The 14019-nt window shown below is 44.9% G+C and overlaps 1 protein-coding gene across 17 annotated transcripts in view; it reads left to right on the forward strand.

The window, feature by feature from the left end:
- NRCAM (neuronal cell adhesion molecule) overlaps positions 1–14019 on the forward strand; it is a 134818-nt gene continuing 120799 nt past the window's right edge. For 8 of the 17 annotated variants that reach the window (XM_082239495.1, XM_082239486.1, XM_082239496.1 and 5 more), the window contains exon 1: positions 5–213. The gene's annotated coding sequence lies outside the window, so the exon portion shown is untranslated. Of the gene's footprint in view, positions 214–1116; positions 1275–14019 lie in introns of those variants that run through there. The other 9 variants (XM_082239483.1, XM_082239484.1, XM_082239493.1 and 6 more) reach the window with 4 other exon arrangements.

Here is a 14019-nt window from a genome sequence, read left to right on the forward strand (position 1 = left end):
GAGCGCACGCGCGGGGGCGCGCCGAGCTCGTTCTGGTCGGAAATAGGGAGGCGAGATAGGCTCTGGAGCGCGCGCTTGCCTTGCCTTGCCTTGCCTTGCCTGAGCGAGCTCTCCTCTCCAAGCTCGCTGGACCTGAGGGAGGAGAGAGCGAGCCCCCTGAGGAGAAAGAGACGCGCGCTCTCTCTCTCTCCGGCCCCCCGCCCACGGCTAACTGTGAGTCCTGAGCTTCATATATATGGAGCGGCGATATATTTATTATGGTGTCTTGAGGTGGGGTGTCTTAGCAGCGGGGCGCTGGGTAGCAACAGGGCGGCTGCCTTCGCGGGAGGGGGGGCGGTGGGTGCGGGGTGGCTGCCTGTCACCCACCAGCGCGGGCCCCCGCGCCCAGCCCAGCCCAGGCGCTGAGGCGACGCCGAGCTCGTCTTCCGCCGCAGCTCCCCATGGCAACTGGCCGCCGCTGTTTGCGGGGATAGCCTGGCTGGGAGCCACCCTCCTCCTGCGCCCTGGTTAGCCGGGCAGGAGAGAGAGAGAGAGAGAGAGAGAGGAGGGACGAGCCCTCCCGCTCCTGGCAAACAACCCATAAAAGAAGCCCCTCGCCGTTGTCTTCCGCGCCCTGACCCCGCCAGAAAGCGGAGGGATCAGGGGAATTATATAACGGCCGTGGTCCGCAATGGGGTCACCCAGGGAAACGCGAGCAGGCGGGGAGGGGAGGTCCCCGTGGGCGAGCCGGGCCGAAGAAGTCGCCATGTGTGGGGATGTGCCATAGCTCCTTCTCGCGCCCGCCCTCCAACTCCTCCGCTTTACAGGAAGCGCGCGAGGGCTGAGGGCAGTGGCGTAGCGTGGGGGGTGCAGGGGGGGGGGCCGGCCGCACCGGGCGCAACATCTGGGGGTTAGGGTTAGGGGGCGCAAATCCACGGGTTAGGGGGCGCAAATGACTTGCCTTGCCCCGGGTGCTGACAACCTACGCTACGCCACTGGCTGAGGGGACTCCCGGGAGCCCTTTGGGCATTGAACCTCGAAGGCTCTCTCCATCGAGGCCGTGTGTAGTAGGTGGGGTGTGTGTGTGGAGGGGGGCGGGATTCCCCTCCCCCCCGACCCAGCGTTTCTTTGATGTGCGATGGCAGAGGTGGCTCTTTCTCTCGCCGTGTGGGTGTGCCTCCGCCGTGCATTTCCACGGCGGGTGACAGCCAGGCTCATTGTAGCAGCAGCAGCAGCAGCAGCAGCCCACCCTGTTTTCAGGTCACGACTCCTCTGGCGGCCACGATGGGTGTCTGGTAGGAGTTGCGGGGCTGGGTTTGCTTGCTGGGGTTGGGTGGGGGTGGGGAGACCATTGTGTGCTACAGGTGTGGGCCGACCCCTCTTCGGAAAGCGCCTATCACCATAGGAGCCAACTTCTAGGGGCCCCATGACATATTTGAGGTGCCTGCCCGCCCCCCAAAGTTGATGGGCATTGCCATCCCAATGTTGTGCGTGCACCACGTCTTGCGATCGATTGTGCGGGGCGGGGCTTACCTTACCACCACCTTATTCATATGGGAGCCCCTGGCTGTCACCATCCCTCCATCCAGAGTTTGGAGCGGCGATCGTTTGCTGGTGGCCTGGATTGGGGAGTGTCTGCTGTCCCCAGCTCCTCTGCCCTGGGGCTGGGAAGGTCGGGATGCTTGGGAAGCAGTGGCGGAGGCCAAGACGCGAGCCCCTCCTGCCCTCCTGCCGTGCTTTCTTTCCCGGCGTGTAGCTCAGCCTCTCCCACCCAGGCCGAGGTTGACAACAGTCGCCATTTCAGGCCCGCTGAAGGGGGCAACAGGCTGCCTGCTTTGCCGAGCTCTCTCTCTCCCAGCCAGCCACCCCCAGTCGCCGCCAGAGGCTCCACTGCGCGCGCGCCAGGCGGAAACCCGCCTGATTTGGGCCAGGCTCCTTGCAGCCTGTGCAACTGTCTGCGTGGGGGAAAGGAGCTGTCTATGCTGAAGCAAGCCAACGCAGCTGAGGATTAGGGTTTTAAGAGGCCCGCTCGTCTTTCCTTCCTCCTCCATCTGTGCCACGCAGATTTGATGAGTCTCGGTTTGGAAAAGGGGCGCTTTGGGGAGAAAAGCTCTTTCATAATCAAGGGGTAAACGATCCACTTTGCGAAGCAATGGTTTACTTCGCTCCAAAAGAACGCATTGCCTTATTATACAGAAATGACTAGCCAGGTGGTAGCCTGAGCGGAATGTATATCAACTTTGTTTTTCCAGAAAATGCAATCTCATAAATGGGTCATTCAATTATTATTACTTCGTCTCGCTTTCATGATCTGTGCCCTCTGCATTTCACTCTTGAATATGTGGATATGGGTGCATGCATATGATATCTAATGGAATGTAACAGAATAGCTACATGTTTTAATAACAGGGAAAGAAGCAAACTAAGGAGCAAAAAAAGTCAACATTCTTGTATATAAGGGTTGTTTACAAAGCCAACTGGGATTAAAGCAAGTGGTGTGTAAACAACTGGACTTGATATGTGAAACAGGAATATCCATAGGGGGTGCTGAGGTGACTTACTGTACTACTTTCCCCATCTTTGATACCCATTCGAAAATGTCCATGAATGCATGCAATGCAGCGAATCTCCTGGCTACAAGTGTTAATTAACTTGGTTTTGGTCTGCTAATTTTTGGGGGAGCTGTGAAAAGTTTTGGTTCAGTGTAGAAAAAGCATGTCAACCTGAGCTCAGATTCCTGTGGCTTAGTTAACAATACACTGCTGTTTTTATATCGATTATACAGTGAAACAACTGTTTTCTTTGCTATGTTCATTCTAGGAATAACACAAATGCTTCAAGTGCAAGCTATCACCAGTAGAAGATTGAGTATGTTGTCAATTATAGCCAGAACCTAAAAGAAAGAGAGAGAAAGAGCAATTGGTTCAGAGCACTCAAGGGTGGTTGGAACTTGTTGGTCTTGGACAGTAGACTCCAATCCTGCAGGATAAGTAGTTCTTAAAGCTGGAGGGAGCTTCAGTTTTAAGTTTGTGGAATGACACAAGTCAGGTGCTCAAAAGGTGGAGGGGGTGTATAAAAATTCCATCAGGTGCACCTAAAGTAGTAGTTTGGATTGCCAACCCGTATGTGAAGCCTACATCTAAGGACGTAGTAACTGAGTTTGGCTTGTTATTCAGTTTGGTTTTGTTCAACTACAGTATTGTGTATTTGTTTGGCACTTTGTGATTAAACATAGTCTAATCTGCATCCTCTGAAATGATACCTTTTACGAAGATGTCCGTACTCATTCTGAGATCAGGGGTCTGTTTCTAGGAAACTTCAGCAACTGAAACTTGCAATCCTGTATGCACACACTTACCTGAAAGTAAGACCCATTGAATTTGAATAGATATGTACTAAAACTTCACTGTGAAACATGTTATACTTTCATCTTTTTGTGAGCATTTTACACATAACAGAAATAAGTAGCATGTTACTTAATATTAGTAAGGTGAGTAAAATCAAACCTATCACTTTTCATTTCATATCTTTAAAGGGGCATAGATTTGAATAATATTTTTAATGCTATTGGTATGATACAAGTGAGAGCTGCAACAAAATGTTGCAGTATAGAGTACTCCTGCTCACCACTCCAGTCAATTATGTCCTCCACAATATTCCTGTTCTCCTTACATCCAGATATGTGTGGTTTCTCCAACAGTCAGGCAACATTCCCTTGCCACAGCACTGCTCAGACTTCAGTGCACTTCTGCAAACTTTGGATGTTTCCCTTTTTCTGCTGATATCTTTCTCTTCTGTGTGGATGGTGCTGTTTTAGTTGTTTAGGAAGTGGCACCAGCTTTGAACATTAGAAAGAGAGAGACTATGCCCCCCCCAAATATCTGTTTTTCCAAAACTTGCTAGGAAATTAATTTGTAGCTGTGATTGCTAAATGCAACCCAAATGAGTGATATATCTGTGTTCATGGTGTTAGTATCTATAGATTGATATCGATGCAAGCTATTTTACAGAGCAATTCATTCACCATTGTTGAAATAGTCCTTTTTAAAGCACATTATACAAATTGCAAAATGCCAGTTTAAAAAAAAACATCCTGGGTGGAGTTCAACATGGCATTTTTCCAATTGTTCTGTCTGCACAAAGCATTTCGGTTTGCCAAAGTGGTATCATCCTCCATCTCCTCCCCCTCCATGCTGGTTCTCCCACACACACACACCCGGCCAATTTCAGGGGGTGGGGGAGAGGAGAGAAGGGAAGCCCCATTGCAAAAGTGGAAGTCCTCATGCACAGCTTCTGCTGACGGTGCTGTTAGATGCATGTATAATTTCTGACCTATGACATAACACTAATATCTGTAACAGGTACTAATTATCATAATCGGGCAACTGAACCATATAAATCAACTGCTGGTTGATGTAGAATATCTAGGACCAAAACCATATTTGTTGCTGGTTAGCCTGCTGCCATCAGGGCCTGTGTGCAGAGTGAGATGTCACTCAACAAGTAGTGTGATCAAGTACAAAGATGGACTTACTGTTAAGCAGCATGAAACAGCTTCTTCAGGCAGTAGATTCCAGAGGGGCTCCATCTTCCCTTCCAAATGTCATTTTTAAAAGAAATTAGTGGGGAGAGATGTCATGTGTGACACCCTGCTCCACATATGACAGTATCTGAGGGTGGTACTGTGGGAGGGATGTAATCATGCCACAAAACTTGATCCATAGCCTTACCTGTACAGGGGCTTATTTGAATTACCTGTTCCATCCGGATGCTGAAAGGATTTCACAGTTACTTTAGTTGGGGGGGGGGGCACATCCCTTTTGGCTCCAGAATCTAAGTGAAATGGAAGCTGTTGCACATCTGAGAGCTTGTTATGCAACACTGGAGCACATATAGAACTTTGGCTCCCAGCCACTGATTGTGAGGAAGCTAGAGCTCTTGTATTGTATTATTATTTATAAATGGATAAAACGTTCCCAATGCAAATGATGCTTAAATCAGTGTAGGTTTTACCAGTACAGTGAACTCTATTGCATGGTGATGTATATGAACTCTTAATAATCAACTAGGTAGCCTTTATTTTTCTAACCATAAATGTAACAGGGGGAAAGGAACTGATATGGTATAAACTTTTAGCTTTCTTGTTGGTATACAAAATTTAAACCACAACTCAATAGATGCGATTTCATTTTATATAGCCCATGAAGCTTTAGTCTGAAACTGAGTATAAATTTTAGAATCACCAATTATATTATTATTATTTTTTTTTAAAAAAAGACTGTTTAGGACTATTAAGCAGCTCAATTAAATATTCAGCGGAGCAAATCAATAGTAAATAAATCCATACTGAATATCCACTGATGGGCCATTTCTGTAATTGCTCCAAATCACTCTGTGAATTACCATATTATAGTCCTCATATTTTTGTTTGTCAACCTGCCAGATATCTGTTTGGAGGGAGTGCAAGGAGGCTTTTAAGAGACATTAGGAAGAATGGCAGTAGGTTTTACTTTAGTTTTATTCTGCTCTGCGAATACAATTTTAAAAACCCCAGCTGAAATCCATACAGAAAAGTGTGTTTTTCAGCAGTGTAAGCTGTGGGAATAATGTAGGAGGTCATATGTACTATGCATTGAATTATTTGCTTTCCCCTTCTTGAGTGGGCAGGCAGTATTCAAAAAATTCAGCACATGTAATATAAATAACTCTAATTTAAATTTTGTCAAGTATACTATTTAAAGTCACTTTGTTTATATGTTTAGAAAATGCGAATAAATACAAATTCACTTCATCAATTACCCTTCAATACATTATTTTGCAAGACTAACATGATGTCCCACGAGCTTCATAATACTCTTATATGTTGATCAGTAGGCGTAGTTTCAGGCTAGCTGTACTGCTTTCTTCAGAGGCACTGAAGACTGGCTGAGCTTTTCAGTTATTTACCTCAATAGAAAACTGAAAGGGGAAAAAGTGAACAAAGGAGGTCTGTTTTGCCTGTCCCACTTGCTGGGCTGTTGTCTTTGCCCTTTTCAGTGAAGGAGGGGGTAGAGCTGGGTCAGAGTTGAAGAACACTGAAAAAGAATCCAAGTCTCATGTCTAAATGTGAATGATAGCTTAGTTTGAGTGCAGAGTGCATTTATTGAATTGAAATTTTCGTATCTGCTGGAGCTTTACGTGACAGATGGTGATGAACCAACACATAGGAGGATAGATAGAAATGTGTTCAGCCTCTGATTAAGATGTGCAATAAAATTCTAGTTATTTGACAAGGTTATAAAAAATATTGTAGGTAGTGAGACATTCAAATGTGATTTAAGGCCAAGGCCTTGGATCCATCACACAATCAAATTTACTTGTCTTGCTAAATTGTTTCGCCTACACTCTTCTTATCTTCTTCTGCCTTTCCCATGTGATTGTGTGTTGAGTACAGAGACCTATTAATCTTGATAATCAATGAATTAATAATGGGGAGCTTATTTTGCATTTTTTTGTTTGATGTTTGACTTGGATGACTTGACACCTAAAAACACGTGAGATGGAAATATGGTGCTTTTTGTTCATAGTTTAAAGCAGTAAACACAGTGATTACTTTAAAAATAACTATTCATCAAGAAAATATAAATCCTTGAATTGTACACTTTTCTGTCAACACTCAAACATTTTTTTTGTGGTTGTTTTTGATGCACAAGGCATGTTTTGGTCAAAACATTTTGGATGTGACAAGAGAATCTCAGTACAGGATTGGGTAGCTTTTCAAATGACCCCAGAAGTGAATTAGCAATTTAAATTGTCAATTTAACAAGCTATAATTAAGTTGGGACAACTTGTAGCTCTTCTAAGGGGCTTAGAACCCATGCAGGAGGGCTATAAATTTGAAGCCTGAGGGTTTTTCCTTAGCTCTCATTATGTGATGTTTCAGCTGGAAAATCCTGGCACTCCCGCTGGTATATGTGCTAGGAGGATAAGAGCTGATATCTTTAAATATTTATTTATTAAATTAATTAAAATGTCCTAGAGATAGCTTGTGAAGGATCTGTATAATTAGCCTGCAGAATTCATCTTGCTGTATGTATTCCACCCCTTCATTAACTTTCTGTTCTAGCTGTTTTATACCTAGCGGTGAGCCTAAAAACTGCTGTGGGCACATGAATATCCTTTGTGCCAAAAAATGTCAACCCAGAAGTTTACATCCTCTTAGGGGGTCCCACTCATTTACTCACTCACTCACTCTGTCTGTCTGTCTGATGGTGATGGGATGGATGTTACAGAGCGCTGGAGATACAAAATATAAATATATTTACCTGATTAATGGATGTTAAATGAAATGAATGAAATAAAAATTATTTCCCCCAGTACTTTCATGTTGTTTGCTGGAACACTGGAGACAAAGGGGTAGATTTATGGAGAATTTAGGTAAAGTATTGCTTAAATATCTTCATAAATGAAAGGGCAATATTTTATTTTATTTTATGCAAGGCAAACATTCAGGAAAATTGGGTGAAATATATACTTTGGTCAACTCAGCCCTCCACAGTCTCCTCCTTGCTGTGGCTACATCTTTTCATATGCTAAAAACATGTTACTGTAGACCTCTGTTAAATAAAGCTTACTTCTTAGTTAAGTTTTGAACCTCCGCTTAATGTATAATGTCAGTTTTCAGTTCAGTTTTAAAACCTATAGTGTATGTTTAGAGGCACGCACATTGAGGAAGGCATTAATATACTGTACTGAGATGGATCTCTGCATTCTTAGAAGCGCTCATACTCTGCATTCTGTGTCTGATCCACACTTGTCCACAGAGCACTCAGTTAAACTACGGAGTTCACCACCACAAAATGTAGCAATGACCACCCACCTGGACAGCTTTAAAAGAGAATCCCAAGCTAAATTATTGGAAGATAAGGCTGTCATGGTGGCTACTTGTCATGATACGTATAAGCTACTGCAAGGATTAGAGGCACTATGCCCCTGAACACCTTCAGCAGCATCATAGAATCATAGAGTTGAAAGGGACCATGAGAATCATCTAATCCAACTCCTCTGCAATGCTCCTTCTTCTGCTGTTGCTCCCATGGCTCGCTTGTGATCTTTCTATAGTGGACTAGATAGGCCAGCAAGGGTGGTCAGCAGGGTTGCCTTACGTTCTTATGGACCCAATCTCCTATGATTCTTCTATGAAGGAGATTTGATGTTTGAAGTGCTGCCGAGAGCTACGTAAACACCGTGGTTGGTACCCAGCATTCCCCTTCCACATGCAGAACAGAACTTTCCCCTCTTCTGTTTTCCCCTGCAGCCTCCTGTGCACCCTCAAAATCTTCTCCAGGGAGTTGGGAGAATCTCTAGAAGAATCTTGGGGTGTCAAGTGAGAGGAGAGAAAGCGGAAGTCCCCTTGTGTGAACAGAGTTCTGTTCACAGAACACTGGACACAACTCTCTCTTCCTGCTGCTGTTTTCCATTCTTCTGTGGCTCTGTTTGCCGCTGCATGGATGTCCTATTGCGCCCTACATGCCACCCTAGTTCCCCATGATGTTAGCTATGGAGAGCATTTGTTAGAGCCTTATTTCTAGAAGCGCTTTGATCTCTGTACAATTTATTCCAGTGTTGTTGCAATCTGTTGAGCTGCCTTTGAATTTTGAGGGGGGGAATCCCATAAAACGTAGCTCAGCAGTAAACTTTGTCATACTGAAAATGCTGCTACTAGCCAAGCATAGCATATGCTGCTTTACCGTAAAATTCAGAAGCGACAAAATGACTAATCCCCAAACAGGATAGTGCATGCATAGTGTCAGCTGATGCTACTTTGTGTTTGCAAAGATGCCGCTGTGTGCACAGATGCTACAGTGAAAGCAGTCCTTCTATGAGTTATATACTCACCACCATTCAGCACCTCCACAATTTTGCACCCCTGAATTGTAAAGGCTTGCGTATGGAGAGCCCCAGTAATTAGATTCATGTACACTTGGAAATGGGCTTGCTTAGTATACATGAAGTATTTTGTTATAAAGTAAATGACAGGGACAGAGCAGCAGTGGCATAGCGTGGGTTGTCAGCACCCGGGGCAAGGCAAGTAATTTGTGCCCCCTAACCCCCAGATGTTGCGCCCGGTGCGCCCGGCCCCCCCTGCACCCCCCACGCTACGCCACTGCAGAGCAAAACTCTATAGCTAAAATACTGGCCACATGCAGGATCAACTCAGAACTCAGTCAGCCTGAATATTTGTTTAAAGGTAATGGTAAAGGACCCCAGAAAGTTAAGTCCAGTCGCAGATGAATCTGGGGTTGTGGCTCTCATCTCACTTTACAGGCCGAGGGAGCTAGCGTTTGTCCACAGACACTTTTTCCGGGTCATGTGGCCAGCATGACTAAGCCGCTTCCGGCAAAACCAGAGCAGTGCACGGAAACACCATTTACCTTCCTGCTGGAGCGGCACCTATTTATTTACTTGCACTTTTGGGTGTGCTTTTGAACTGCTAGGTTGGCAGGAGCTGGGACCGAGCAACGGGAGCTCACCCCATTGCTGGGATTCGAACCGCCGACCTTCTGATTGGCAAGCCCAAGAGGCTCAGTAGTTTAGACCACAGCGCCACCCTGAATATTTGTTTACCCCTCTTCAAATCAAAGTAAGGCTGAAATCCTAATTGCATTTATTAGGGAGGAAGTTCCTTTGAACATAATTGGGACTCCATGTAAATGTGAAAAGTATTGCACTGTAACTTTGTTTTACTTGCATTTTAAAGTAGTTTTTCATAGAATCTGCTGTGCCACTTAAGAAAAGTAATGATAGAAGGCGAATCCTGATCAGGGTGATGGGGAAGGTGCTTAAGCAGGTGAAAACCTCAAAGCTCAAAGCTGCTGTTTCCATTTGCTGCAAAGATCCCCTGGGAGTATTTATTGGCAAAAAAAATGGCACAGGGTAAAGGTGAACTGTCCCCTTTACATTCTGCAGTCCTGTCTGAATCAGGGCCCTCATGTCTGCTTAAGAGTGGTAGATCTTAAACATTCCACTTTAAAAATGGTATTAACACAATGTATAGTTTGGGCCTTCAAGTGTAGAAACAAACTGGCTTTCCCAACAGTTTCAGCATAGCAACTGTAGACCAGCTATTAAATCACCATGTTGCCAACAACATCTAGAGCTCCATATCTAGGCCAAATCTGTACCATTCCCCCCAATGGGTAACAACTTCTAGAGCATATCTATAGTATAATGCTGAATCGGGATGTGTGCAAAGACAGTGCTCGAAAGAAACCAACTACTTTTGCTCCTGAAACAAATCATAATCTCTAACAAGCCTTACACTCAAAGGAAGAGGATGAAATGGACTGGAATTTGTGGCTGTGTTACTGCAACCTTTTATTTCACAGCTCGCTTAATTCTGATACTCTCTCGTCCTATTAGAGAATTAAGTAAAAGAAATGACCTTTCCACATTTCTACAAAGCAAGTGTAGCGTGTCTAAGTGGATCTTTCTGAGTTTTCTGCCTAGGTAGGACAAAACTGAAGTTTCATTCATCAAAAGGTTAAGAACCTAAAGTGCTACAGCTACATCAAGAAGCAAGGGGGAAATTATTTGAATCTTACAAACTATTACAACTGTATGAGTTTGTTCGGGTAATTATTATCATTTCCGTGGAAGATAGATTGGCTAGCATAAAACAATACTGTGCTATAAACAAGTAGGATTAACAGTTTCAGATCCAGGACTCACATTGCTGAATCAATCTGAAACAGTGGCATAAAATTTTAAATTTTTCCTCCTGTGTATACCTCCTATCCCTGCCATTTTTCTTCGGCATGTCATCTCCTGTACTCATCTACATTGCAAGCAACCTCTTCTTCCTAAGGAACCCTGGGAATTGTAGTTATGTGTGTATGGGTTGGGGAAAATGGAGATCTATAACAGAACTTTCTAGGCAGGTGTACCTAGGGTTTAACAAAAGTGGCCCCAACCAGAGGCACGGGCCTGAGGCATGTCTGCAAAAAATCCCCTATAAGACTTTGGAATGATTGACATAAAGGTGTGTGGCAATGTGTCACCGCTGTCGCAATCATCTCAGAAGTGGGAGAAGCTTCTTGTCCTTCTTGAACCACAGCACAAAGGCGTTCAATTTGTTTCACCCTTCCTTTGGACCCTCACTCCGGACGCTTTGAGTACTTGGGCAACATAAAATGTAGCAATTTCTAATTGGCTATTGTGATAAAGGTTGTTTTTTCTGGGAGGTGCACAGGGGTATGGTATGCCTCTTTTTATAGGATTTGCCCTTAACAACAGAATCCCATGAATTCTTAGAGGAGCTGTCAGGGGTACAGGGACAGAGGCACAGGGAAGGCAGGAAATGGAGAGCGATGGAGAGGAATCCCAGGAGAGCGAGGAAGAGGATAGCAATGACGCAGGGGATTCCATGAGTCTCTCCAGCGAATCAGAGGATTCCCAGAAAGGGGTGCCTGTGGTAAGGGCAAGGGGAGCCCCAGGGGGAAAGTGTCAGGAGCGGGGGGCCAGCAGGGGACCCCAAAGCGGCAGCTGGGAATCAGGGCCAGCCTCCCCACCAGAGCGCAGCGAGGGAGGGGGAGGTTCCAGTGTGTCAGAGGGAGCAGCTCCGGCGACAGAGAAAGGGGAGGGATCAGAGCAAGCCGTTCTCCCGGAAGGGGAGGAAGGCAGTGAGGGGAGTAGCATAACTGTCAAAAGGAAGGTCAGAAGTTGGGCGCGCGCGCCAAGTTCAAATGAGGAGGCGCGCGGGAGAACAGGGAGCCCGGAGGAGGAGGGGCCAGGACCCAAAGCCCGCAGGAGGGGGCAGGAGCAGTCTGGAGACTCCGCTTCAGGAGAAAGCAGGAGGGGAGGAACCCCGGCGGGCAGAAAGACCCTGCGTAAAAGGAAAGAGAGAAAGAGGTGGAGCAGCGTTAGCTTATTAAACTGGTGTAGGGGAGGGACCGATTCAGAGGGGACTTCTAATGTCTAGGAGAGAGAGACGCGGGGCTGCACGCCTCGGTTGTGGAACCAATAATGAACTGCAATAAACATCCTTGTATATAAGAAGAGCTTGGCGTTGGTCTTTTGTGAGCTGAGACCTGAGGCAGCCCTGACAGGAGCTATTACAGTTAGTATGGAAGTATGGAAGTAGTGGCCTTGTAGTGTAGAGATACAGCCTCTCTTTCTTTCCTTGCCCTAAACTTTCTTTCTTTCTTCTTTTTTCAAAAATGTGAACTCGGGTTATTAAGCTTCTTGGGGTCCTGAATCTCTGATTAAAGGCTTTTGACCTAAACAGTCAGTAAACTGCAGAATTAAAGTTTTGTTTCTAGTTGTGCCTTGGACCCAAACCCATGACATACCAACCACAGCTTATCATTTTATTAACACCAACAGGGCAGGGACTGATACCTGCTGAAACTATGCCCCTCCGCTCAAATAGTAATGATTTCAAGGGGGCAGCAGTGTATTTGGGGCTCTGGAGCAGCAACTGCCGATTCTAGTAACTTGCCCTCCTTAATATGGTCTGAAATGAGGACCCTCTGTAGCAAACAGATCCACAGACTGTGTGAGACTTCCCGAATCAATTGGTGTACAGGTAGCTCACTGTTTTCACTTAAGCAATTGCAGCTTTGCCTGGGTCGTGGTGGGAAAATAGATAAATAAATGGAGAGGGGGTGGGGAACGATGACCCACCATTCACTATTCCCCACTCCCCATTTATTTATTTCCCATCCACCAACCTGTGCATCCTTGGTCACCGGGCTATGGGAAGCAAGGAAACTCTCAGAGCCCTTGAGCCTTTTCCCACCTCACTGAGCTTTGAGAAGGTGGCATCAGGGCTCTGGAACTATCCTTAGAGTCCTCATACCACCTTCCCAGAGTGCAGTAAGCAGCCCTCCTCTCTCTCTCTCTCTCTCTCTCTCTCTCTCTCTCTCGGTGTGTGTGTAAGTTTCAAGGGTTCCTAGCTTTACACAATTTCACATGTACATGTGGACCCCTGGAACGGAACCTTCGTCTAAGCTGCAAGTTACCTGTATTTAATATTTATTTACTTTTAATTTCCCATCTTGCCTAATTTTCTGATGAGACACAAGGAGACTAAGAAATCAATATTGGAACAAGATAAGTCAGACAACATCCCCCAAATTAAACCCAGTCTGAGGTCATTATCAGAGTGAGGCTGGGATTTGCATTACAAGATGCATAAGTTGGAAAGGCAGAGATCCTCATTGAAATAGTAGATAATGGGATTTGAGGAAAACCTATTTTATTTTCATGGTGTAATAACTGCTGTCATAAATTTTAAACTAGTTACCTTGGGAGCTATCTAAAGAGAAGACATTAAATGTTCAGAATGTTCACTGATAATAAGAACATGGAAAAACCAAGGGTTTTCCCCCCCTCCCTCCATGGTAACAATTCTGCATGGCTGCTCTAAAGGGTTCCCAAAACAATATTGCAGCAGTCCAAGTGCATGCTCCATGCAGCAGAACACTCAGAGAAAATGACTTCAAATAAATAAGTGAATGTTAGTTTTGGATGAAAGTACATAGTAAATGTCACGAGTAATTAAGCTTCAGAAAATGTCTGCAAAGTCTCAGATAGTTCCAGTACTTTGAGTTCTTGACCTTTTTAATTAATGAAATTTCTGAAAGTACACTGCTGGCACAGAAGGCTTGTTTTATGTGACTCTGCTTTGTTGGTTGTGCTTTATTTTATGAATGCTTAAAACTGTGCTGTTTCCTGAAATTCATTCATTCCCTCTGGTGTATCACTGCACTTTTCAGATATAGTTTCCAGTTGGTCAGAGCTGACCACAAAGCTTATATTTTATTCCTAACTTCACCCTTCTCTCCCCAAACAATTTCTGATGCAGCTAAAATATATTCAGCTTCAAGTGACATGATTAGACAAATGTGGTGTTATGGTACCTGTTAAATGTAATAACAGTGCTGGACTTAAAACTAGCATTTTTATTATATTTTACAACTAAGGTAACATTAAAAATAAACTAATCATATATTTCATTTCATTTACATGGTACTAAACTGTTAACTGGGTTAGAAATGA

This window comes from Podarcis vaucheri (genome assembly GCF_965113315.1).
Source record: "Podarcis vaucheri genome assembly, chromosome: 10".
NCBI lineage: Eukaryota > Metazoa > Chordata > Lepidosauria > Squamata > Lacertidae > Podarcis > Podarcis vaucheri.